The sequence below is a fragment of the Hemiscyllium ocellatum genome, chromosome 1 (genome assembly GCF_020745735.1).
Source record: "Hemiscyllium ocellatum isolate sHemOce1 chromosome 1, sHemOce1.pat.X.cur, whole genome shotgun sequence".
Lineage (NCBI taxonomy): Eukaryota > Metazoa > Chordata > Chondrichthyes > Orectolobiformes > Hemiscylliidae > Hemiscyllium > Hemiscyllium ocellatum.
In genome coordinates, this window is record NC_083401.1 from 48068846 (window position 1) to 48088655 (window position 19810).

Below are 19810 nucleotides of genomic sequence, written 5' to 3' on the forward strand. Positions count from 1 at the left end.
CACTACCCTTCAACAGAGACAGAGACACTCATTCGATTTGCTGAACTGGTCCTCACCGTCAACTATTTCTCTTTCGAATCCTCCCACATCTTTCAGAGCAAAGGAGTAGCCATGGTCACCCACATAGGGCCCAGCTATGCCTGCCTCTTCATCAGGTATGTGAGGCAGTCCATTTTCCATAGCTACCAGGCACCATTCCCCACCTTTTCTTCTGCTACATCGAGAAAGTATCGGTGTCACAGGTTCAACAGTTCATCAACTTCATGAACACTTTCTGCCCTGACCTCAAGACCTCAAGACCTCCCTTCCTGGACCTCTCCATCTCCAGTAACTGACTCAACACTGACATCTACTTCAAACGCACCAACTCCACCTCCTCCCACCCCTCCACCTGTAAAAATGCTATCCCTTATTCCCAACTCATCCACCTCCACCGCATCTGCTTCGAAGAGGACCAATTCCATTCCAGAACATCCCAGATGGCCTCCTACTTCAAGTGACACAATTTCCCATCCCACAGGGTCAACAATGTCCTCCAGTGAATCTCCTCCATTTGCCACACCTCTGCCCGTGAACCCCACCAATCTCTGGATACAATGCATCATCCTCTGCCATTTCCACCACCTACAAACAGACCCCACCAGAGATATACTTCCGTCCCTACTCCAATCTGCATTCCACAGAGACCACTCCCTCCATAACTCCCTCGTTAGGTCCACGCCCCCACCTTCCACTCCCGGCACCTTCTCCTGCCATCGCAGGAATTGCAAAACCTGCACCTCCATCCAAGGTCCCTAAGGATCCTTCCACATCCAGCAGCGAGTTCCCTGCACATCCAAAAACCTCATCTACCATATCCGTTGCTCGCAATATGATCTCCTCTACATTGGGAGAAGCTTTGCAGAACTTTATAGAGAACATCTCTGGGACACCAAACCAAAACCAACCCCACTGTCCTGTAGCCGAACACTTCAAATCCCCTTTCCATTCTGCCAAAGTCAAAGTCATTCAAATCCTGCGCTGCCAAATCCTAGCCACCAGACGCCTGGAGGAAGAAGGCCTCACCTTCCGCTTTGGCATGCTCCAACCACACAGGATCAATATCAATTTCACCAGTTTCCTCATCTTCCCCCCCCCCCCCCCCCCCCCCCCACCTTATCCCATATCCAACCTTCCAACTCAGGACTGTTCAAGACAGTGGTGTTATCTGTTTATCTTCCTTCCCACTGATCCACTCCACCCTCCACTCTGACCCATCACTCCCACCCCGCCCCACCTTCACGTACCATCACATTTCTAGCTACTTTTCCACCAGCTCGATCCCCTCCCGTTTATCTCTCAACCTCATTGGCCACCTCCACACACCTCCTCCTCCCCCCCCCAACAAAACAACATTCCTACTGAGTTTATGCTTGAAACGTCGACTATCTTGCTCCTTGGATGCTGCCTGACCAGCTGTGCTTTTCCAGCACCACACCTTTTGACTCTGATTCCCAGCATCTGCGGTCCTCACTTTCTCTTAATAGGTTTGTCACATGTTCCTTAATACTCAAGAGATAGATGATTATCCCCTGTGTGACATCAGGTTCAACCTAAGACTATGTGCACATTACTGCTGCTACACCACCAAGACATGACCAATGGTCTAATACTTGAATGCTGTGTTTCTAGGAAGAAGTAACCAATGCTTTAGATTTTCATCAGTGGAGCTGATCATGTGAAGTCAGTTAACTCCTACTGGTACTATATACAAATACCATTACAAAATTTTCAAAAGTACACTTGGCTCGCCACTATCTGGAAAATGGAGTTGCCACATCAATCTTGTGTCAACAAGAGCAAGCCAACAACAAGGGAGTTCTACAATGATCAACGCCCCTCCCAACTCTCCAAAGCCTGTCCAACATCCACAAGGCACACATCACGAGTGGGAAATGGAGAATGTTCCAAACAATGAAGATCCACCAACATAAGAAGCTTGACACTATCTAGCACCAAACTGTCTGATCAGCACTCAAAAAGACTACTTTAAGCATTAATTCTCTCCACCATCCACACTACTGTAGCAGCAGCATTTACAACTTTAAAAAAAATGCACCAAGTCTCCTTCAATATACATGAACTCTACCACCTGAGGACAAGGGAAGCAGGTTCATGGGACAAGGAAATAGTAGACCGTTCCTTCCTTCCCTGTCACTCATGATTCGGATTTAGAATTAGATCACAATTCCAGCATCATAATTCTGAGGCTCTGCTCAGATTAGCCCTTTGGATGAACCTACACCAGAAAGTGGCTCAAGAAGATGGCTCACCATCACCACCGGCTTTTCAAGCAAAGTGGTACAAATATGCAAAAGATGCTGTCCTTGTCAATAACCACATGCCATGAGAAAGAGATGCATTATACATGCATTCAGGGCTTCTTTTAATTTACTTGAGACTGGATTGACAAGTTATTTTAGCATGGTGGTAAAAGTTAGCTGTCCAAATGAAGAATCAAATCAACGAACAAAGTCTCATTTCTCTTGCTGATGCACCATAAGGATGACTGTGCTGACTGACCAACTGTAGGAAGGTAAAGTCAGGTACTTGGAATGAAGCTACCAAGATGACTATGTCCAACCTTAAGGCAACTGTGAAGCCAATAAAATGTCGACCGTCAGCTAACAAATTTAGGTTCCTCAACTGAAAACGAAAAACGTGCTCTCAACTTCAGCAGTCTGAAGGCTCAAGAAAATATCCATTGCCACACATTTTCTCCCTGATGTAATGACCCCAAAATTGATTTGAAAGAATGAGCACTGTTCCTGCCTGTGATCTGAAAACATAACTGCAAGGAGAGAACTTCATTTGCTTTTGTAAACTTATACGCAAAGCTCTTTCCTGAGCATAAAAATTCATAATGGAGGAAACCAGTACATATAAGGCAACTTGCGGCTAGAACAGATATGATCTCTGGTCAGCAGCTACAATGTAAAAACACAATTATATAAGCAGCATCACTATCTTTCACTTAAAAAGCTATGTGAAAAACTGATCCCAAATAAACCCTCACCTTACCTTGTTTCATTATCCATACATATCATGCATTATCAATTAAAAGATGTTCAGCATCATGTATTTAAATGGGGCATAGAGCACCGTATGAACTTTTTTTAAATGAAGGATTGTCTTAACGTAATAAAAATATGCATTCATATGATGATCGTAACTTTGTAAAACATCCCAAGATACTTCACCTGAGCACTAACTGATGGCCCTAGGAGGAAAGATTTGAATAAACAAGGCAGCGAGAGGTGGAAAAAGGCATAGGCAGGAAATTGCAAAAGAGAGGGCCTTAAAACTGCAAAACATAGAAGAGTAATGTTACACAATTTGGAAATCTGATTGGAAGAATTCAGACGTGGTATTCTGAGAAAAATCGTTGTCATTAATAAACAAGTGGTCATCCAAAACTCCACTTAATTTGCACCAAGTCCTGTCACCACTCACTGAGTGAACTAATGGTTAAATGATACCTCAAAATTAAAACTGTCAACCTAGTTTTCAACTCATCTTTAATCTTCCCAAGTCTTTTAGTTTACTTCAGGTCAGATTTATGTTTACTCAGGTTGTGGCATGAGTAAGAGTCAGGTTCTGTCTTCCTGTATTTATTTTCATAAAAGAGTAGACATTATCCTAACAACAGACAACAGACAACAATCCCATCCATCTACGTTATCAAACAGTGAATTCTATGCAATGACATTTTCAAAGAGAGGAAGAAAGAAAACAATTCTTAGTCAAAATTAGCATCAACTCATCAGAGAACTAATGACCTTCTCCTTCTCTTCAAAGTTCAAAATGTCATCCTTCGAGACTAATTTGGTTTATGTCCCAAGTATGTTGGTAAAACTGTAGCCAGATATATTAGCTGTACAAGATTTTAAGTGCCTTGTCTTTATAACTTAATGTGTTGGTTTTGGTTGAATTAACATCTGAACAATGCAGAGAACAAAATGTATCCATGATATATACAGATTGCTGGTACACACTTAGGGCAAATGTTTGGCGAGGTGACTTTGTGGCATCATGTACTGTTCAGTAAACTGCCATTAAACATAAGTGTCCTAAATCACTGACTTTTCATCCATTAATTTACTGCAGCACAGCCTAACCCACAAAGGACATCACCTGATGAAGGAGCAGTGCTCCGAAAGCTTGGGATTTCAAATAAACCTGTTGGACTATAACCTAGTGTCATGTGAGTTCTGATCAAAAAGGGGAAGTAGAACTTTAAAACTTTCCTGCAACAAGAGTTACAATACAAGAAAGGTATTTAGAGCCACGCTATATTCAAGTGGTTTTTTTTTTGGTAATATTCTTATCTTATCAGCAAAGGGATGAGCCCAGTCCAACTCACCCATGTATCAACTTTATTAACCCAGTTGGCAACACGCAAATCCACATAAATGCAAAGTGTGTCCAAACCTTGTTTCAGCTGTGAGATCCAAGAGATGGAACATGAAAATAAACTTTCCATCTTGGATACCTAGTGGTGGAAGTTAGCGAAGGTTTTAGAGGGAAGAATACTGAACAATGGCAGACCAGATGTCCTGCCCAAACTTGCACTGCTTGTTCAGTTTGTGATAGATTTAATAATTTTCTGTCATTTAAACACCACTTTTGTACCTATATTTGAGGAAGGAGGGGAGGCCTGGTTTGAAATTAAATTTACCTACGAACAAATGTTTGATAAGGCACAATAAGCAAAAGGCCATGCCTGCTAAACATATATTGCTTGATAAAGTATCTTTAACTAAATGTGTTCTTACCATTTTGAAAAGGAATGGTCAGAAAATAGCATACAGCACAGAACAAAATATGAACCAGTGGCAAGTATGGAGTTGTTACTGAGAGTGCAAATTTAGACCATAACCGCGGAATATATTTGCAGAAGCCATGATTGGCTGCCACAATAGGTTTGTAATGGCTACTGCAGTGTAAGTAGTTTTAAAACTTGCAGAGTTTGAAGAGAGTAAATATCACAACTCACCTACTATCACCTTCATTGAATTGCTTTTGTATAGTACCGGGGCACTGGAAATGGTCTGCTCGTTATCAAACAAAAAACAAAATGCAAAAGAACTCAAGTTCTGAAAGCAGAGTCAGGGCCTTAGTTTAGTACTTCTTCTGAAAAGGTGGAACCTCCAATAATGTGGCACTCATTTAGAATTGTATCAAAATCTTTGGATGGCTCACCATCAAAACCTGGTCGGAGGCTCACAGCCATAGATTTTTAACCCAGGCAAGAGAATGCTACCAAGATTAATCTAACTACATGTTTACTTTTTAAAATTGAGGCGGACTGCATGTTTCATTTAACAGCTGTGTATTCACACCCAAAACGAGACACGGAGTCTCCCACACCAGAGTTTTGGTGGTTTCCTTGACTTGAATGCTTGAAGGTTTCAACATTAAAACCAAGGCCAAATCAAACCTAAAATCAGTTTAGTATTATCAACAATGATATATTGTGCTGACACAGTACTGTGGATTCTGTAAAGGTGGGAGAAATAATTTACTTATAGTTTGGCCATCCTATACAGAGAAATCGTTTGCTTCATACACACACAGAGTCCAAAAATTTCCAATTTCTTAATCAAAGAACCTACCATTTACAGCTCTGATCTTAGCAAGATGCAAGGCAAGATCAAAAGTAGTTTCAACGAATTTTCACTAGCAGCAATTTTAAGGATCTGGATTCTGATCCCACTCAGTAGCTCTGCCGGTCATTCAGAAAATAAGTCCGCTCACACTACAAGCTAAATTACAAAATAAAAAACAGAGGATAAAGCTGACCCAGCCACGAAAAAGGTTTTCAATACAAATCGTAAAAACAACCTGCAAATGAGTTTTACATCAAGTAAACATGAGACAGGCTGAACACAATTTGACCGGCATACATACCCTGTGAAAAAGTGAAGTTAAGTTTTTTTTAAGAAAAGGCTCACTTAAAGTTCAAACTGTTGTGTTGCTCATTTGAGGATTTCATGTTCATTAAGTACTTATCTTTGGCATTTCTACTGTTGATCCATTCACATTTCCTCAATAGATGACATTAATGTTGTGGTATAATCTACCTTCTACTCACAGTTGCTGGCTTTTCTTAAATCAATACACAAACATCTAAGTTATTAATGTTATCCATGTTAGCTTTTTTACAAAGTATTTAGTTGGATCTTGGTCTGACACATCTATAATAATGAGCTTTAGCTCTTTCTCAACGTAGATGCCAAAACTCTCCAAGCTCCTCGGCACAACACTGTCAGCCAAAGGGCCTGTTCTTTGCTGTACTTTTCTATGTTCTAACCTTGACATTCCAAGGAACTTCAAAAGTTATTTTTATATGCAAGTCTCCCTCATCTCCTCACAATAGATTTCTGAGGGAGTCAAAGGAGTACTACGTTTTAACATTGAAAGTTCACAGTTTGCTTTCAAGACAACTTCCTTATTTATCAGTGTCTTACTCAATTGTTTGGCCTTCTCTTTCATTGCCACAACCAAGATGACTAAACAAATTACTGAGTGTTTCCATAGCTCCATCATTTACAAGGTCTAAATAAACCTCCAATCAAATCCACTCTTTTGTTTGTTGTTCTTTTGGTGCCTGGTATGTTTTACACTTGGCCATGATATCACCAGTGTCTTTCTTCACTCATTCTTAGATTCCTAATTACATGCATAGCTCTGTTGTGTGCTTTATTTCCTGGTGTTATTGAATCTTCATTTCAGGTATAACGTTTTTTAAAAAATGCTCTATTTAATTGAAATTTAAGAATTCATCTAAGCAACTCTGCATTTTGTTCTATCCAAGATTGCTCCTAAAATCTTTCCTTTTTGCACATCAACTACTTGTGGTCAGTTTTATCTGCCAACTTTTCCCAATTTGTTTCTGTGAGCTCTCTATAGTATTTCAGCTGTGAGCTGATGGGAGTAATCTTCAGAATGAGCAAGTTGGAGTATCAGTTCCTGCTGTAGATACTTCAGTGTGGCAATCCCACGTTGCACTACATTGCAGGAGGTGTCATTTTTCAGAGATGTCGACAAAGCAAGACTCTCTCACACTTGGGCATAATAGATTCCATTGACCTTACAAGAGCAGCAGGAAAACTGTGTCCAATGTTTTCACGAATATTTATTCTCCAGCATGAAAACTAAATGAAAAAAAATTACCCATTCATGGTCTCACTGCTGCTTGTGAGATTTGCTGCATGCAAATTGTTTATATTGTTTCTTATATTGATAAGAATGACCATACTTCAAAGTGTAGGCTCAAGCTGTCAAGCACCAAGATGCAGAGAGACAGATTATGTTTATGATGTCTTTATTAACTGAAAGAAACAGTTTTCAGTCAATTGACCTCAGCTCTGTCATTTTTTACATGTTGCTTTTGAAAGCAAGCAAATTTTATTTGGTAAATTCTAGTAATTCATGCAGATTTTCATAATTTGTCAGAGAAGCTGATTTTGCATTAGTGCTCACAATCATCCTTCCTAAATATTTTACAGAAAGAATGTACAACTCAGTCCTGTCCTACGTCACAATTGATGTTAGATCATTATCATAACCAGTCAGATATGCCTCTAGCTCACTGATGTTCTGAATATTTTGATTATAAATAAACACCTAATTAGAATACCACATTAGAACAAACCAGTGAGGCAGTTTCTGAGTGGTGGGGACATTTGCATGTTAATGGCTCACCTTCCTGCAAACAGGCTATTGGAGGTTAGGTTTATTTCAACAGACTGGAGACTCAAGTTCAAAAAGAACAGCAAACGGGAATAGGAAAATTGCAGGCCCCAAAGCTTGATCATTAAAGGAAACACCAGTGGTTTTCATTTTTTAAACAAGGGAATTAGCTAAAAAAAATTGGAAAGAGCAATTAGCAGATAAAACCATACACTGTAGTTAGAAACATGTTAACAGGGAGTGTCGGGCTGCATACGATAAAACAAAGTGTTCCCCAGATGGGTTGGAAAAATTAAGCTAAATTAGTTTTAAACAAAAATTTCACCCTTGTGAAATCCAGATTGATTTGTACCAGGAAATCTAGTGCACAACAGATAACACAGAGGAAAAGCAAAAGATTAGACAAGTAGCGTAAACAAAGGCTGACAAGTTGGCAATATAAAAGAAAATTGGTCATTAGAGAGAGTGTCCATTAGTGAGTCTGTATGATCACCTTGACAGAGCAGTGAGACTCTTTCAAGATCTACACCAGAAAAGGTAGATACGTCTTTATCAAAGTGGTTGAATTCTTCAATAGCTTTGAAAATGTGTTGCTGGGAAAGCGCAGCAGGTCAGGCAGCATCCAAGGAACAGGAAATTCGACGTTTCGGACATAAGCCCTTCATCAGGGCCATTCCTGATGAAGGGCTTATGCCCGAAACGTCAAATTTCCTGTTCCTTGGATGCTGCCTGACCTGCTGCGCTTTTCCAGCAACACATTTTCAGCTCTGATCTCCAGCATCTGCAGACCTCACTTTCTCCTTCTTCAATAGCTTTGTCAATGTACCAATAGTCAGATCAAAGGGATATCAATCTCATGAAGTCACTGTACTTGTATTCTCCACAGTGAACATTACTGGATAGGACATGTCATTTATATCAGCAGAACAGTTCTGAGGAAAGAGTGTGTCACCAGACCGGAAACATTAACTCTGACTTCCCTCCACAGATGCTGTCCAGACTCGCTGGGCTTTTTCAACAATTTCTGGTTTTGTTTCTGATTTCCACTGTGAGCATTCCTTCGGTTTTTGTCATGACACTTATGTGTTTGACTTCAGACTTCAGTTCAACAGATGCGTCAGGACCTGATTGTGAAAGGAAACTCCAGGAAAAAGAATGCAAAATGTTTTAGGAATGACTTCAAAGCATTCCTGATGAGGTCAAACATTCCTGTCAACTCACAGGAGTCCTTGGCTTGTGACCAAAAAAAAATGAAGGGTTCATTGAGGGAGGCACCAAAAGGCACAGAAGCAAAATCAGACATTGCAAAGAGTGCGAAAACTTCAAAAAGAAGTCATCTACCTGATCTTGTCCCACACATGGCCCACCAATTGCATGACTGAGCTACAGCAAGTCATCCTTGAGGCCAAGAGACTACCTAAGGTCATTTACAACATAGCTGGAAAATCTTTGAATGCATTCCAACTTTCACACTCAACTTCTAAATATTGACAATGTTGGTTAGATTAAACTCCGAATTGTAAATTGAGTCAAAGGTATTACTTGAAAAAAACAACACACGTTTCTCAAGAAAAGCCCAAGCAGATTCATCAAATTTGGTAGACCTAACATTGTTCTATTTTCAGAACCTTGCAATCTCTTTTGCCTATTTAACTGATTTATAATTAATACGCCAAGTACTATGGAACATGCTCAGTATATGTTAGAAAATGAAACACACCTCGGTTTGCTCAGGCACGCACTAAAAAGATTTCTTTCCAAGTGACAATCACCATTTACTGAAACAGGAGAGAAATTCTGCTCCAGATAAGTACGCTCACAAAAAGTCATGATGTGGAGGAGCCGGTGTTGGAGTGTGGTGGACAAGTTAAAAATATAAATCACAACACCAAGTTAGAGTTCAACAGGTTTATTTGGAGGCACTAGCTTTTGAAGTGCTGCTTCTTCATTAGATGGTTGTGGAGCAAAATCATAAAGATATAAAATTTATAGCAACAGGATTATAGTGTCATGGAACGTAATATTTAACAAACAAGTTTAACTTCAGTCTTTCATCTTTTAGAATAACCATATTAGTTTTGGTGCCTTCATATGTAAATCGCAGAATTTCTTTAAAGTAACAGTCACAAGATAACTTTTAATAATAGCTGCCACCTCAGCTCAGATAATGCACTGAAGGTCTTAGGTTAAAGTGTATCCCCAATGTTAGGTCACACTGATTCCATTTCTAAAGTGGAATCTTACATGGATATATACATTTTAATTTGCACAAAAACTGCATTTCTGCAACTTGTGTGTAGGAAGGACAGAGTGAGTGTGTGCACGTGTGTGTGTGTGCGCGCGCGCGCGCGCATGTGTGGGGGGGGGGAAAAGAGGGGAGGTGTGTGAGAGTGTGTGCCTGTATGTGTGTGATTTTAATGGGGTAGAAGCCTGTGAGAGGATGCATGTGTGGACATGTGAGAGAGGGGTCTCGTGCGAAAGAGGGACTTGTCCTCATACACAAGCTCTCTCAAACTCACACAGTTACCCCACACATACACACCCTCTCACAGTCTTGTACCCCATTATACTCACACACATATGCACACTCACCTACACATACTCACTTTGTCTCCCCTGCACACACACACACACGTTTGTGGGGTGAATTTGCACTTGCAGAATTATATTTTATTCTGTTCAAAAACTGCATAAATCCATGTAAGAGTCCATAAGTCTCAGTTTAGAAATAGAATTAGTCTGATCTAACATTGGGACACAGACTGACTTTAACCTTCAATGTATTAACTGAGCTGAGATGGCAGCTTTTGTTAAAAGCGACCTTAAGAATGTCACTTTAAAAAAATTCTGAGATTTACATACGAAGGAACCAAAACTAATACAATCAATCTAAAGATGAAAGATTGAAGCTAAAATTGGTTTAATATTACATTCCATGACACTGAAATCCTGTTGCTTTAAATTCTGTAACTTATGATTTTGTTACACAACCACCTCCAATTAAACCTGTTGGACTATAACCTGCTGTTGTGTGATTTTTAAAATTGTCTTCTTGATTTGCTTGGTAGAGCTGTTCAGCTCAATTTGGAGGCTAAAAGCTAAACTTAAACAGTTCAGTTACTTGGTTTTTCACTTCTAGGTAAAACATACAAGGGAGAAAGTGAGGACTGCAGATGCTGGAGAATCAGAGCTCAAAAAATGTGTTGCTGGAAAAGCGCAGCAGGTCAGGCAGCATCCAAGGAGCTTATGCCCAAAACGTCGATTCTCCTGCTCCTTGGATGCTACCTGACCTACTGCGCTTTTCCAGCAACACATTTTTGAAAACATACAAGGGTCCAAAGCAGATACCAATCCCTCCCTACTGCTTGCATTGATGTTCTAAGTGATGTACCATAAATGTGTAGGATACACACAATTCTGACAATAGATATGTAATCATTTGACAGTCACAGTTAATATTCTGAAATTTCCCAACACTAGCAGAAAGAATGTGGACAACGCAAAGGCTCACCACTCCCTGTCAGTCCTACTTGCGTGCCACAAGCAAATATGTTAAAAATCTAGATTGGACAGCAATGCAGAAAGGAAGGGATGCATCTGTGCTATAAATGCCAAACAGCAAGTAAAACTAGTTCCTGCCTATCTGGCAACTCACATGACAGCCAAGAAATGGGATGGAATTGCTCTTCATACTGTTGTTAGATTTCCCAGATTTCGGTTTTTGGGCTTAATCTTCCCTCCATATAAAAAGGAACTAGAAAGCATCTACAACGAAGACAATTTGCACTTGTTCTATGACCTGTTTCTGAACATGTTAGCAAATCTGCCAAAGGGCTGTAGCCAGTCTTTCCATTGTTCCAAAAAAACAAACATTGCATCTCCAATATTACGCACGTAAGACATTTTGGTAATAAACAACATGACCCCTATCATACTGGGTTGCCATTGGCAACAATACATTTAAGTTAATAAATTGAAGATTCTCACATAAAATTAAAAGTGTTTTGAAGAAACAGGTTTTCAGAGGTATATTATGTTACAAAAATTGAAGAGCAAAAAGATCAGGTGAACGTTCATAAATTGGTACCATCACAAAAGCTGCTGGAATATTTTTTGATCAACTTGTTCAGACATGTTTTGATACAAGTCTGGAGTAGGTGGGATTTGAACCTATGCCTTCTGATCCAGAGGTATGGACACTACCACTACATCAAAAGAGTCCCAAATGTAAATCCCAGAAATAGGTCAGTGGCCTCACTGTGCTGGCATCAATAAAGCAGCTACGATAAAAATGATATTAAAAGGCAAGAAAGTGAACTGATAAATTTGATGTAGGAATATTATGGGCAAAACACCAAAAGCAAGAAAGTTGGGCATCTAAACACAAAGTTGTATTGGAAGTACAGAGAAGTGTTGGTGGTTGCAAGAGGTGGATTGATTGAAGATAGTGAGGGAAAGGGGCTAAGAATTGCTCAAGTGTGCACAGAAGACATTTCTATGATTGAAGAGAATGGGAAAAGATAAAGGGATATCTGAAGTTGGGGATGGTAGCTAGGAGAGATTTTATGTTCAGATGGCAGATGGAACAAAGGGAAAGAGCTAAGGATATTTCAGCACGAAAGCCAGCATGGAAAGAGTTGTGGCAATGATTGAGTCGTGAGCTTGAAGGATGTTGAAGGGTCATGTGCTCAAAACATCTTTTACCTATGGACGAATAGTAAAGACTGTTGCCAGGGTTGGCGGATTTGAGCCACAGGGAGAGGCTGTTTCCCCTGGCGTGTCGGAGGCTGAGGGGTGACCTTATAGAGGTTTATATAAAAGGGCCTCGGGTGGGGGAGTCCAGAACTAGAGAGGGCAGGGGTTCAGGGTGAGAAGGGAAAGATATAAAAGGGAACACTGTGATACATGCATGGATTGAGCTGCCAGAGGAGGCTGATACAATTACAGCATTTAAAAGTCATCTGGATGGGCATATGAATATGAAAGGTTAAAGAGGGATATGGGCAAGGGCTGGCAAATGGGACTAGATTGGGTTGGACATCAGGTCAGCATGGATCCAAGGGTCTATTTCCATGCTGTACACCTCTATGACTGCCAAATATCATAGACAGATCAAAGAGGATGTGGTGTTCTTATCAGATTCACTGCAAAATCATGTTTTTTAAATGAATTTCAAGAAAGACCTTGTCTGCATGAAGATGTTGCCCTTAGAGTCATAGAGATGTACAGCATGGAAACAGACCCTTCGGTCCAACCCGTCCATGCTGACCAGACATCTCAACCCAATCCAGTCCCACCTAACAGCATCTGGCCCATATCCCTCCAAACCCTTCCTATTCATAGACCCTCCAAATGCCTCTTAAATGTTGCAACTGTACCAGTCTCCACCACTTCTTCTGGCAGCTCATTCCATACACATACCACCCTCTGCGTGAAAAAGTTGTCCCTTAGATCTCTTTTATATCTTCCCCCTCTCACCCTAAACTTATGCCCTCTAGTTCTGGACTCCCCGATCCCAGGGAAAAGACATGGTCTATTTATCCTATCCATGCCCCTCATAATTTTATAACCCTCTATAAGGTCACCCCTCAGCCTCTGATGCTCCAGGGAAAACAGCCCCAGCCTGTTCAGCCACTTCCTGTAGCTCAGATCCTCCAACCCTGGCAACATCCTTGTAAATCTTTTCTGAAGCCTTTCAAGTTTCACAACATCTTTCCGATAGGAAAAAGACCAGAATTGCACGCAATATTCCAACAGTAGCCTGACCAATATCCTGTACAGCCGCAACATGACCTTCCAACTCCTATACTCAATACTCTGACCAATAAAGGAAAGCATACATAATGCCTTCTTCACTCTCCTATCTACCTGCGATTCCACTTCCAAGGAGCTATGAACCTGCACTCCAAGGTCTCTTTGTTCAGCAACACTCTCTAGGACCTAACCATTAAGTGTATAAGTCCTGCTAAGATTTGCTTTCCCAAAATGCAGCACCTCGCATTTATCTGAATTAAACTCCATCTGCCACTTCTCAGCCCATTGGCCCATCTGGTCCAGATCCTGTTGTAATCTGAGGCAACCCTCTTCGCTGTCCACTACACCTCCAATTTTGGTGTCATCTGCAAACTTACTAACTGCAAGTCTTATGCTCGCATCAAAATCATTTATGTAAATGACAAAAGGTAGAGGGCCCAACACTGATCCTTGTGGCACTCCACTGGTCACAGGCCTCCAGTCTGAAAAACAACCCTCCATGACCACCCTCTGTCTTCTGCCTTTGAGCCAGTTCTGTATCCAAATGGCTAGTTCTCCCTGTATTCCATGAGATCTAACCTTGCTAATCAGTCTCCCCTGGGGAACCTTGTCAAACACCTTACTGAAGTCCATAGTAGATGTGATCTATGTTATGCCCTCAACAATCTTCTTTGTCACTTCTTCAAAGACCTCAACCAAGTTTGTGAGATATGATTTCCCACGTACAAAGCCATGTTGACTATCCCGAATCAGTCCTTGCCTTTCCAAATACATGTACATCCTGTCCCTCAGGATTCCCTCCAATAACTTGCCCACCACCGAGGTCAGGCTCATTGGTCTATAGTTCTGTGCCTTGTCTTTACCACCCTTCTTAAACAGCGGCACCACATTAGCCAACTTCCTGTCTTCCGGCACCTCGTCTGTGACTATTGATAATACAAATATGTCCGGAAGGGGCCCATGTTAGTCCAACAAAGAAGTATCTTAGATAGACAAAGTCTCTTCCCTGTGGTGGGGAGACCAGAACTAGAGAGCATGGGTTTAGGGCGTTTGGTATGCTTTCCTTTATTGGTCAGAGTATTGAGTTGGGAGGTCATGTTGCGGCTGTACAGGACATTGGTTAGGCCACTGTTGGAATATTGCATGCGATTCTGTTGTGAAACCTGAAAGGGTCATAAAATATTCATAAGGATGTTGCCATGTTTGGAGGATTTGAGCTATAGGGAGAAGTTGAATAGGCTGGGGCTGTTTTCCCTGGAGCGTTGGAGGCTGAGGGGAGGCCTATAAAATTATGAGGGGCATAGAGAGGGTAAATAGATAAAATCTCTTCCCTGGGGTAGGGGAGTCCAGAACTAGAGGGCATAGGTTTAGGGTGGGAGGGGAAAGATATAAAGGGACCTAAGCGTCAACTTTTTCATGCAGAGGGAGGTGCGTGTATGTAATGAGTTGCCAGAGGAAGTTGTGGAGGCTGTTACAATTACAACATTTAAAAGGCATCTGGATGGGTATATGAATAGGAAGGGTTTGGAGGGTTATGGGCCGGGTGCTGGCAGCTGGGACTAGATTGGTTTGGGATATCTGGTCAGCATGGACGAGTTTGACCGAAAGGTCTGTTGCCATGCTGTGCATCTCTCTGATTCTATGACATGTTTTTCTTGTCCCAGTGACATGGATATATCTCAAAAGGTTCCTGTTCCTCTGTTTGCACATCTCTGGGTATTATTCAAAGATTTCTTTTAGATAATTCTTCAGCGACACTCCTATTAGACATACATAGGCAACTTCTTAAAAAGAAAATGCTGTAAATTTTAAACAACTGCTTCAACATCTTATATACCATCTTGTGGATCTCCACAATATCCAACTGTTCAAACTTAACAGCTCAATCATGCCCCATATTAATTAGTATTTGCCCAGTGACTTACAGTCACCCACCCACTCGCACGTATCACATTTAAAGTAGTCCTTACTTCCAAATCTCTCTATAGCCTGTACCCCATTTACCATATAAAACTGATGTGTTCTTAATGCTAGTTACACTCTGACCTTCATAATATACAAACCCCCAACCCACACCCTCTGTCCTAATGTAATTCGGAAAACCTTCAGCTATTTCACCCTGACATTCTAAAACTGAGCTTATCCTTGACATATGAGCAAAATATTGGCAATGCTGGAAGCATAAAACAAAAACAGAATTCTGGAGAATCTCTGCAGGTCTGGCAGCATTAGTGAAGAGACAGAGTTAGTATTAAGTCTATTATGACTTCTTCAGAACTGAAAAGGAGCTGTTTACAGAAAGGACAGGCAAGCAAGTCGAATATATTGAGAGGGTTCCCACAGGAAAAGATAGCAAAGGGAAAATAGAAATGGAAAATGGGTGTAAAAGAAAGCATGAAAAAAGGAGAAGGCTCCACTTGGTCAACAAGATATAAAATAAAGACATGGCAGAGGAAGGTGGGGGAATGTGAGAAAAATGGAATACAGAGGTCATACTCTGAAGAAGTTGTGAAACTTGATAAATATTGAGTCCAAGCGACTGGCAAGTGCAGAAGTAGAAAATGAGGTGAGGTATTTCAACACAAGCCGGACAAGTAATGTTTTGGAACACTATAGCAGGCTCAGGACAGAAATAAAAGCAAGTGAGCAAGGTGGTTTACTGAAACATCAAGGAACTGCAAGATCAGGGTCATTCACATGGACAGAGCAGAGGTGCTGCTCAAAAAGGCTACCCATTTGGTTTTAACTTGCTGCTGTCAAGGAGACTGCATTGTTAGCAGTGAATACAGTAGAGTAGGTTCAAAGTAGTTAAAATGCTGCTTCACCTGGACAGTGGGAAAGTTGGTGGTGAGTGGCCAAATTTCACACCTTCTGCGATTGCATGGGAAGGTACCATGGGAGAATGAAGCAGCGTTAGGTGAAAGGAAAGAATGGACCAAGGTGTTGCAGAGGTAATGGTCAATGTGAGAAGGAAGGAAGGAAGGAAGGAAAGAAAGGAAAGAGGATCAGGTGGAAATGGGAGTGATAGGTCGAACATGGTTAAGGGCTCTGTCAACTGTGGTAGGGGTGGGCAGTAACCTCTGTAGAGGAAAAAAGGAGGATATGAAGCAACTGGAAGAATCATAGAATCCCAACAGCATCTGGAAGTAGGCCATTTGGCCCATCGAATCACACTGACCCTCTGAAGAGGATCCCACCCAGATCCACCACTATTGAATCTCTAACACAGCATTTCCAAAGGCTAATCCACATAACCTGCATATCCTTGGACTCGATGGGCAATTTAGCATGTCCAATCCACTGACCCTACATAGATTGTGAAGAAATTTGGTCAAGGTAACTGTGGGAGTGGTTGGTTTCATAGTGAATATTGGTGGTCAGCTTCTCCCCAGAAACAGAATCAGCCAGACTGAGGAAGGGAAGTGAGAGTCAGATATGGACCAATGCAGCTGATGGAAAATTGGAAGCAAAACCAGGGAAATGTTTTCCAATTCTGGATGAGAGCAGGAAGCAGCACCAATGTTATCGCTGGTGCATCAGTCACAGAGTTGGGTCTCCATATACAATGAGAACAAGGAATTTTTCACATACGGCACAACAAAACATGTGTAACTGGGAACCATTTGGTAGACCCAGCCACACCCTTGCCTTAGAAATGGAAGACAAGTTAAAGGAAACGCTGTTCGAAGTAAGAATAAACTCAGTGAGATAAAGCAGGGTGATGGTGAATAGGGACATTTCAAGGAAGACATGGAGAGCCTTTCAACCATGTGTAATTAGGAGGAATTGTACATACATGGTGACAAGGAAATAGCTCAGGCCTGAACACTGGAAATTGTGGAACTGATACAGTGTCAGAGAATTCATGACCCAAATGGGAAGAGACTGAACAATGGGGGGGGGGGGGGAAATATAAATATAGAAAGGAAGGGCATGAATAGGCTGAATTGGGGATTGTGATTTTATGGATTTTAAGTTTAAGTTTGTTTTTGCAAAATCATTAAAACAAGACTGAAATATTAAACTTTTGATGACTTGTCAATTCTTTTGTAAGGGCTTAAATTTACATTCCATGTCTTAAGATGATGTTAGTTTGTAGTTAACTGCACTATACAAATGCCAGAAAACAGAAACCTGCCTGTACAATTTTCAACAAACAGGAATGTGACAGTAGTACTGTCCCTACCTCTAAACCAAGACACCCAGCTTCATGTCCCACCTGCTCCAGAGGTATGCAATAACATCTCTGAACAAGTAGGTTAGAAAACATCTAAAAGAAGGAATGTAATTATAGGGTTCGCCACCAACTAGTCAAAAAAACCCGAAAAAAGGAGGGAAAAAAGAAACATGCAAAACCGTGAAGTCGTGGGTCCTTCCACAATACCCGAGTATGGCCGGTACCTACAAAGAGCAGCCTTAGACAGGCACAAAGAGACAGGACCCCATGTCTGAGAGAATCAAGAGTTTGGCCGGATTAAGATGCACAAACGCACTTTAACCGTAAAATCAAATTGGTAAACGTACATTAGATGAAGCTGAAATAAGAGTTAAGCATTCAAACACAACACCCCGTCACAAACAAAATGTGTGGAAGCTCTCAGTTCATCCACATTCGACGCAATTTAAAGTATTACACTCTCAGGCAATCTCCAAGCAGGTAACCTTTAATTTGTCGGTCGTTAGAACATCAGGAGGTTTTTGTTCTAAATTACTTTCAAAGCATGATTCAGAAACAAGAAAGCAAAACGCATTGTCTATTGCAAATGTCGCGGATATATTTTAAAACAAAATCCGTCCAATCATCACACAGCGGTTTTAACATTCTTAAAGCAATATTTATTAGATATAGCATACAATTCGTTTGTAAAACTCATAATTAAACAAAAGCAGTTATGGATTTTAAAATCAGGTAAGTAAACAGCAGGTTTACCTTAAATCTTAAAGTCAGCCAACAGTTTTTGTTCCAATACTTTAAACTAACACCATGCCTATCAAAGTAACCTTATGTAAAATCGGTCGATGTAACATGACTTACCAGAGTTCCTAACAAGTTAAATATGTCCTGTGTGCTTGGGTGCTCCAGTTGAAAGATTTGCTTTCAGCAATAATGGCTTCTTTTCATACAAGCACCTTGACAAACAAGTTCTTCAACTTTTTTTTCTCTCTTCTCCCCGCAATTTAAAAGCAAACATTTATGACATCTTTGACCAAGGAAACAGAAGTAACAACACTTCCTACTCCTGTTTCGACTGGGATGGGACTAAAGTCACATGATTCCAGGTGCCGTCAGAAACATCAAACACTTTGTTCTTTCTGTACTCCATTACTGCATCAAGCTTCATTTGTAGGTTCTTGGGTTACACTGAGAATTAATTAGGGGACTTTGTTACAAAATAATAGCGGCGGACCTTTAGCTGTATGAATCTTAGAAGCGGGTCAACATTTTTTTTGACTATTAGGGAAAATGTAGTCATCGATTGTAAGACAACAGAAAACCATAAGACGTGGAACATAAGTTCCGCCCTTTGAATACCTGAACGCAGGTAGTCTGAGGCTAAAGCTGCTCAATACAGGAGAAATGATAAGTAGTTGAATGAGGGAAGAGTGCTGAGATTTCATGGAAAGATACACACGTTTTTTTTCCCTTCATAATGTTACCTTGTGTTTTGTGGTGGGAGCTTGCGAAAAAAATGTTGTTACCAACTAACAAACGACCCCTGTTTACAAGTTGAAGACAGATGGTTTTAGCTGGCTTGCGTGAAGAAAGCAATTATTGACTGAGATTTGGAACTTGAGAAGACAGTAGTTTCCAGGCGAGCCATAAATGAAGTGTTTCTTTATAAAAATCAGAAAAAGAAGATAGTTAATCTCTTTATCACCCTTCCCCCCCCGCTGTGAATTCAAACTTTTTTCCTCTATTGTTGTAGGCAACAAAGGAACATGCATCTATACAGAGCCTTTAATGTAATGAACTGTTTCACGTTGCCTGACAGCAGTGATTATAAAATGAAAGTATGTCACTGAGCCACATCAGGAGATGACCAAAATCTGGATCAAAAAAGGTAGGGTTTAAGCAGCTGAAACAACTAACTTGGTAATGTGCAAGAGGATAGAATTGGAGGAGTGCAGAGAGTTATGGTGTTAGAGGAGATTTTAGAGAGAGAGAGAGAGAAGAAACAATTAAGCACATAGAGGGGTTTGAAACAAGGTTAAGAATTTTAGAACCACATGCTGCTTGACCAGATAGATATAGGGAAGTGGGACTTGAGAATGTCTCAATGCTTTCCTGAGGCATTGAGATACAGGCAGCAGAGTTTTAAAG

At 40.8% G+C, this 19810-nt stretch overlaps 1 protein-coding gene across 2 annotated transcripts in view; it reads right to left on the minus strand.

The window, feature by feature from the left end:
* atp8b1 (ATPase phospholipid transporting 8B1) overlaps window positions 1-18712 on the minus strand; it is a 146035-nt gene extending 127323 nt beyond the window's left edge. The window contains exon 1 of one of the 2 annotated variants that reach the window (XM_060852221.1): window positions 18524-18712. The gene's annotated coding sequence lies outside the window, so the exon portion shown is untranslated. Of the gene's footprint in view, window positions 1-18418; window positions 18490-18523 lie in introns of those variants that run through there. The other variant, XM_060852299.1, reaches the window with a different exon arrangement.
* Between the last annotated feature and the right edge of the window lie 1098 nt (window positions 18713-19810).